Source organism: Geospiza fortis, unplaced genomic scaffold (assembly GCF_000277835.1).
Source record: "Geospiza fortis unplaced genomic scaffold, GeoFor_1.0 scaffold53, whole genome shotgun sequence".
Taxonomy (NCBI): Eukaryota; Metazoa; Chordata; class Aves; order Passeriformes; family Thraupidae; genus Geospiza; species Geospiza fortis.
In genome coordinates, this window is record NW_005054305.1 from 1,221,517 (window position 1) to 1,230,047 (window position 8,531).

An 8,531-nucleotide genomic window follows, 5' to 3' on the forward strand; every position below is an offset into this window, starting at 1 on the left:
AGCTGCCATGAGCACAGCAGGGCCGTGCCAGTGCCCAGCCCCAGGGCTGCCCTGGGCTCCAGGGACAGCAGGGACAGCAGCCTGGCACCATCCCATGCCTGGCACCCCATGCCTGGCATCCCATGCCTGGAATCTCATGCCTGGCATCCCACACCTGGCCTCCGATGCCTGGCATATGGACTGCCCACAAAGGAGCACCCCTGGGCCCTGCTGACACAGCGTGGCATGAGGATGGTCTTTGGGGTCCCACAGCAATTTCAGAAGGCCTTTAGGACTCCCTGTTTTAATTAGGATATTAAGCCTGAATGACCACTGAAGCCAAGGGATAATCCTGGATCAAAGCCAGGAAAGACAAACTGGATCAACCCCAATACAGGCAATCGACACAATCAGCGCTGTAATTATTTTAGAATAACATGGCTTAGCAAATAGAGGTGGATTTGAGTTCAGGGACTCATATGCTCAGCCTTAGCAGCTATGCAAAAGACCTTTCCTGCAGAACAGACCATGCTGTCCCGCCTCTGGGTCTTTTCTCCCTTAGCAGCCAAGAGAGCATTCCATTCCCCAATGTGCTTTACCATAAGATAAAGCCTCAAACATCCTGATCTCTGCTTGAAAAAGAAAGGTAATCCATTCTGATTTAACTAGAAAAGACCTCTCAAAAATTTTGGAGGAAGAAAGGAAAGGAAGAAGGAAAGAATATTAAATTTTATTATAAAATGGGAGAAAGTAGCCAAGAGAATGGCTCATGAGAGAATAGCTGAGTATTCCTACCAAAACACTTCTCAGTATTTGGTTTCGGTAGCAGCAACTTCATTTTTAAACATTTGAAGGAAAACTGTGCAAAAGCTTTAGAATAATGCCAGTTAGGATTAGCTGTTCTACAGGTTAAAGGCATTTCCTTTGCCTTACTCTTGATTCAAGAAAGGTAGAAAAAATTTTATGTGCATTTGGTACATTTTTTCAGTTAAACATTCACACACATACAAAGGATCATCACCTCCAAAAACTTTTAAATAAACACTGTGCAGCCTTCTGGAAACCCCACGTGGTTACACAGGGAAAGACACACGGCACCCTTAGGACAAGCATTCAGATGTGAGCGCTGAATTTCACTCAGCAGTTTACATATATCCTCCAGGGGCCAGTTAATTGACCAAATGAAGCACTAAAATCTAATTCCGTAATTCTGCAGGAGAGGAGAGTATATGGAGGTCTGACTACAATTGCCAAAATCTTGCTTTGAGAGACATATGGCAATCTAGCCCAATTGCATGGTGGCTGCCAGAAAAATTGTGTTTCTACTTTAAGCTCTGTTCCTGCTTCATCATTGTCCCTGTCCCCATGTAGTCATTTACACCTGTGCAAAGTGAATGGAAAGCATTTCCAAGTGTGAATGAGAACAATTTATCATTCCTTTCTACACCCACAGCAAAGAGGGAGAAGTAGGCACTGAATTTATCAGGTTCCAAAGAGATTGAAAATTCAAACAAATGCTTTTGTACAATTCTTTTATGAAGGAAATTAAACACAAAATTGTAGTCTAAGACAACATTATCATTTGTAATGCGCCTTCAACCAGGAAATACATAATTATGCTACCCTTGGAAGCCACTGCATGGCTACATTTTGGACATTGTGAATGCTATTAACTCCATTAAAATTCAATGAAGTAATACATAAGCAAAATTAGCTTAAATAGCAAGAAGATTTAAATTTAATTGGCTTAAATAACCTTTGTTTAAATTTATATATTTATGCACACAGATATATACACCATTCCTCACTAAAGTTAGCACAAAATATTAATTGCAAAGGAATGGTGTTCAAATTACAGTTTCAGAAACATTAAAGTGTTAGAGTAACAATATCAGAAAGGACTGACTTGCACATAAATTCTTACATATTATTCCATATTGATTCAACTGTCACAGGAAGTTTTGTTTTCAAAATCTTTCTGTGGCCACCAGGCTGACCTAAAGCTTAATTATATCCTTGAATACAGTGATACAGAGCTTTGGCTTTTAAATTATTATATTAATAATAAAAATCATCAGAACTTGGAAATCACATACTTTATGAAAACAAAATCACATTTACATGAAGAGCTAATAATACTTCAAATGGGAATGTTTCATATAAGTATTTGAATCTCTGTTTGAAAACATAAAGAAATGTGAATTTACAAATGGCTAAGTACATTCACATTGGATCTACAAACTGTTTCACAAATCCTCAGCTACATCAGGTACAGGATAACTGGAAAAGAAGCATTATAATAATGGCATCGAGCAGGTATTTGCTTCAGGTATTAAATGTGCTTAGATTTATTTGCAGTTTTAATTAAGTTTTCACTTTCTGGGGAGCACTTTATACACATCCAAGAATGTATAATGACAGACCTTGATTTTTTTTTTCTGCTGAACACACACCATTATTTGAGAACCAAAAAGAATGACAATAATTCAGCATGATTTAAATCTGCCTTCCAGCTTTCTTTAACAACAAAAGGAAAAACAACAGCCTTCTGCAAAACACTTTTATAGGTGACAACAATTTTTACTAATTAATTCAAATGTCCATCTCTGAGGAAGAAACATGTTTGGTAGAATTTAATGTAAAAGATCAGCTCCACATCTCTTATGAAATAAAATGTTTACTAGCACAAAATTTTCTACATTTGTACACTATTCTGTTATGCAGATTTTAAAAATTTCTGTCAAATATTATGCATGAGTAATAAAAAGTTTGATTTTTAAATAAGGAATAAATCTACTAAGGAAATATAACTACCAAGCAGCACTTAAAGTATGAAAATTTATCCTGAAGTTTTTTCCACTTATGTGTCTTTAAATGGTGCTCAAGCTGAGCAAGTACTGACACAAAAATATCTTTCTTTCATATTTTGTTATAGAAATTATTCAGCTCCAAAAAATAGTTTTTAGAAATGAAGTTTATTTCATATTAAGTCTAGCCCACTTACTGATTTGATCAACAGTGCCAGGAAATATATTACTGAGAAATAAAGCCAGTATCCACTCTGTCCCTGCATTAAGAGTCTTGTTTGACTCTTCTTGATTTTACTTTCAGAGTAAGAGCTGCCTGTCTCCTTAGACTTCTAGTAGAGATAGAGCATTATAGATGCTACTAGGGAAATGAAATTAGCCAGCTGATTCGCCTCCCAAGACAAGGGAGCAGAAGGGAAGATGGCAGCCTGGCATCCTAAAATTGTTGGAAGGACTAAGAGATGTGCATCTACTGATCATTTCTGTCTCAGAGGGTGTTAAGATCTGTTAGAAGGAAGAGGGATGTATGGCTGGAGAGGAAGCCCAGGCTTCAGCCACCCTGAGACAATTTTTTGCACAGTTGAACATCTAAGTCCTGGGGATGGCTGGCACCATGCAGCCACGTGTCCAAGGAAAGGCTGACAGGCCTAAACATAGAGAAGTCTCTCCAAGACAGCCATACATTGCAATTAGTGAGAGTGGGAATTAATTATTTGGATCATCAGTATGAACAGTAATGGAGCAGAATTGAAGCTACAGGGGAGGCAGAGCATGATGAATTTATTGGAGACCCCAGGTTTCATCAGACGCTACAGTACAAATGAAAGACTCATAAAATGGAATGTTGACTAGCATTTTCACATAATTTTCAGACTTTAAAAATTAACATTTTACAATTACAGTTTCAGTTATGCCTGAATGGATGTTCAACTATGTTTAAAGCACACACAGGAGGAAACAACCATGTAACAGCCATTAGACTCTCAGTACCTTCTTAATGTGGAATTCCAAAAGTGCTCTTCCAGACAATTATAAAAACTGTGGAATTCTTTCATGTAAATGCAGAACAACTTGTAATCAACCTATTCTTAAACTATGTCAAAATTGTCTAAATTATGTGCTTTCTAGATTACCAGAAATACAAATCTGAAATACAACTTCCAATGTGATTATCAAGCCTAAGACACCACAAAAGCCTGCCAAGCAAAGCGGCATGATTCTTCATACACAGTATGAAAAATAAGATTTTTCTTAGCCTTGGCTATTTGGATTAGATTGTATAAAGATTTTCTTAGCAGAAATGCAGTACTAGATGAAACCAGAGCTTAGCAGAAAGCAAAAATGAGAAAGTTCATAAAACAAATTCTTTATACACATATGAGAGAATATGTTCTAAAATTTTAAATTTAAAAACTAGAATGGTGTATCTGGGTTCTTCTTCACCTACCTACACTGCATTATTTGTCTATCAAATATATGGAGATTGCATGTGCATGCCCACAATTTGATCTCACAATTCTTCTAAGAAGTAAGGAAGCATAATACAGTTTTACAGATCTCTGAGTTGCAGCAAAAGGCTGCAAAATACTGAAGGTTGCAAAGGTTATGTATGGGGAAATTGGGATGTCAACCAAAACTCAGTTTTAGCAATCTCAGTACTCATAGAGTAGGGAAACAAAATTCTCTTTAATTTAATAATTTAACAATGCTCCAAGCACTTCAATTTTGTTAGTATATAACTACCTATTTTTCCTTGGCTTTTGAAATTGCAAGGTGCTTCTGAATTGCACTTTTTATCCTCAATGGCAGGGTTCAGAAACAATTCTTTTTTAAAAGCAAACCCGAGTGTACATTTTTTTCCCAAATATATGAATATTTGCTTTTTCAATTACAATTTCAGCAGTTGAGGCATTAAGAAATACACCAGCCATTATGATAAAGTGAGAAGGTCAGGGGTAATGGTGGTACCACATCTCATACTTTTATTTTACTTCTTAAAAATGTTTTCTCATTTAGGTCTGAGCTATTTTAAGACCCACTTTTAATGACTGGTTTTGATACAATGCTTTATAGTGCAACCCTGCTTCATTTAAGCATGTTATTCATACCACCAGGAAATCCCCAGTATTACACCTTTATTAGAGACAAAAACAATAACCATCCTTTTCCTGCTGAAGCCTATAAAATGGAAAATTCTGAGGCATAGTAACTAGTTACACAGAGGAAATAATTTCTTTGGATCTGCACCAATCACTAATAGGTGCTACTCCATCAGAAGTCAGCATATTTGAACTATTTTCCTGGGTGAAATGTAACACTTGGTAAACAAAAAGAAATGTAGCCCTGTGAGTTTTACTGGGGAATCACCAGCCCAACATGACTGCCAGCCACTGCAGGAAAAGCTCAGCTTCAAGAGACATAAAAGGGGCCTGCAGAAACAGCCTCACCTCTCACCACGAGATGATCTGAACCCCTAGAATACCCCTTTTGTTAGAAGGAACAAGATTTTTTTTTTTCCTGAAGCTGGGGAGTACAAATAGCTGCAGGAGCAGGTATGTCTGTGCATACAGTTGTGCATGGCTGTTTCATGGTCACTCCATCTCTTGCACCTACTTATCCTGTCCATCCAAGGCATTTTGTCCAGATATAATGCTTTAATCACTAGAAATTGCACCTGCTTTTCTCTATTACTAGAAGAATTGACATGGGATATCAAACCCTTACACATGCTACCTGTGCAAACAACCTCTCACCTTAAACAAAGACAGGCTACTTTGCTATAAGCATAATTTCATGTGTGCAAGAGAAGATGTTGAGATCTCTTACCTTATTTCTGAATACTCATTTGTGCCCTGGGCAAATTTCAACACATATTGCTAGTTTCTTGTTCCACTGAGAAACAAAATACTGATTAGCTTTTCCTCTGTACAGAACATATATCTGTCAGATACAACTCTTCAGTTGTGGATGATAAGGCTTATGTTTCCTCAACAAAAGAAGCGTTTTCTCTGATAAGGAATATTCTTACAAAATCCCATTCTTTGGATATAAATGATATGTGCTCCTCTGCTCTGCATGTGCACAGAGTGGAGTGAGCTGGTCAGTGCATAAAGAGGATCACAGAGAGAACAGGAGAGACTAAGAAAAGAGATGCATAAATACAAACATGCTGCAGGGACTTGAGTAATAGTTTTCCAAGGTTTTTAGCCCCATTTCATGGGGTTTTTTTCCTCCAAGATTTTGATCAATTCTTAAGAACATACAAGCAAAGTGTAAACAAGAACCACTGAAATGGCTGGTTGAGATGAGCTGTTTCTACAGTCCTTCAAAATTATTCAGGAGCCTCATGGAACTGAAGAATGACTAAGTGTCAGAAGTTTGCCAGTTTTTTTCCAGCTACATCATATTACTTGTTTTAATAAACATACTGTTTCTTCACACACTCTCTAACATATGGAAAACATGGAAGGCAACATAAAGTTTAAAAATATTGGAATATTGAGCAATCTTTGTCTTCAAAGCATCCTGATCGCATGTAAAAATTGTTAAGCATATGCTCTTTTCCTTCTATGTGCAAATTACTTGAAGACTCTTTGTTTGCAAAAAATAATGCATCTTCAGAGCAGAGAAATTCATGTTGGTTTTACAATTACTTCAGGTGAAAATTTTATTTATGTTACTGTGTGCTCCCAGTCACCTGAATATTCCTGTTTAGAAATCAGAGACATTACAGAGTGGGTTCCCAGGTTGTCACTGAACTGATAAAGGCTGTGAGCAGAGAGCTGACTGGTGTTACAACTCTGCAGCAGCGGCACAGAGTAAACGAGCTCTTCAGACATGTGAATACATACAGCGGTATCAAACAAAGATTTAGAAGTGGATAAAGCTTCACAGATCCTAATTATGGAGTCCAGCAAAGGAAATAATTCCCTCCATGGATAATGTTTCTCTATCAAGGACATAGAAGGATGTGGTTTAAATTTCATAATGTGTCTTCAGATGTTCCCCTTTTTAAGCAGAAACAACAATGAATAAATAACTACACATATTTTAGACTACATTCCCCTTAATGACATTTTCATTACACTGTTTACTTTTTATTTTTATACTGATCACCACGGAACTGGCATAACAGCTTTTTTTTGGAAAATCAAAACTGTGTTTTCCATGAAAAATTGAATAAATTGTTCAACTTCCTCTTTCTCATCATCTACATCCACTCTGTACCAAGCACTGCTGTGCCCATTCCCTCCAGCAGCTGGAGAGCCACTCAGGATGCTGGAGTAGGAGCTGAAAAGGGAACATACATTACAAAGAGCTGGCAAACCTTCATTTCTGACTCAAGCTACATTTCTCAGGCACAGGGCATGTGTAGCACTGTCACAATCTGACAACGAGAAAGGAAATATTTCCCCTGGCTGAAATGGTTCAGCTTGCTACTCCTGAGAGTAAAGAGAAGAGGGAGCACTGAATAATGCTTGTCTGTAAAACCCACTAATATGCTTCCCACTAAAAGCTCAGGAAAGAGAGAGCCACATCCCTTCCTAATCCACACAGGGCTCTATGCAATGTCTTGTAGGCATCATTCTTAGGAATTTTGTGCAATTTTGACATGGTCAAAAATGATTCAAATTTCCTTTCCAAAGTAATCCACACTACTATGATTCTACAAGAGACTCCTTTTCTCATTGTTATAAATTATTGCCAGTGTCCCTATTACCACCATTAGTAGTTCACTGTATTGTATTTCTATTAAAAGCAGCAGTGCACAATTATTGCTCTCTTTATTAATTTGATGAGATTCTTCTGGCCCAGACTATTCAGATCTGGCTCCTGAGAAGAATTTTCTGACAATAAGGAAATGACACACATTGTTGGTGTTTGCTAGCAAAACCTGTAAGGAAACCTAAGCAGGAATCTACTAAGATTGAATCCCATAGCTGCCTCTGAAACAGAGCATGTTCTGTGTACTGAGTCTGCATCCCAGATAAGCTGACAAGTTGATGATGCTTGTTACATCATATTTAGTCAGCTACAACACAACTGCTGTTACATCTGCTTTGGACTGAGGCAAGCATGGCACTGGACCTGGGTGTATTTCGTGCAGACCCAGTTTCAGTGCATGGCATCTGCTAAACAGCGCAGAGGAAAACAAAAGCCAGCAGTTTGCTTGTTCTCCAGCTGCTAGTTATGCTCCTTCAAAACACATTTTTGCTTTTCTTTTGAAAAAGGCCATGGCAACAAGAGAGAACTACAATAGTCAAAAGGGCAGGATTTAAGGAGATGGAGTATGCTTAGTTCTGAAAGTCACACATAATGTTTATACTCATGGATTTCCACACAACTTAGTAGGTATAAAATAAAATACCATGCTTTTCTCCCATAAAGAAAGGAAATTCAAATAGTCTTGTGATTTTTGCCACTAAATGTTTGGAAAAAACAAGAGTTTTCTTCTGATGTTTTTCATCTTTCTCTGTTTGTTCTCTCAATAAATGAACAAAAAAGGAATGTATGACAAACTTGCAGGTCCCAAATTTTGCTGAGCTCTCTTTTGCATATTGCGTAACATCTCTCTGTAGACCCAGAAATAGTTTGACTAGAGGTAACAGTTTTCACTAATTTATAGATCTAAAGGCTGTGGATCGGCTCCTGAGATAGAGAGTAGTGATGTCCTTTACCTACTACAAAATAAAATTGTTCCTTCATCTTGTTCCTTCATCTTTTATCTTCCTCTCCTCTTCCCTA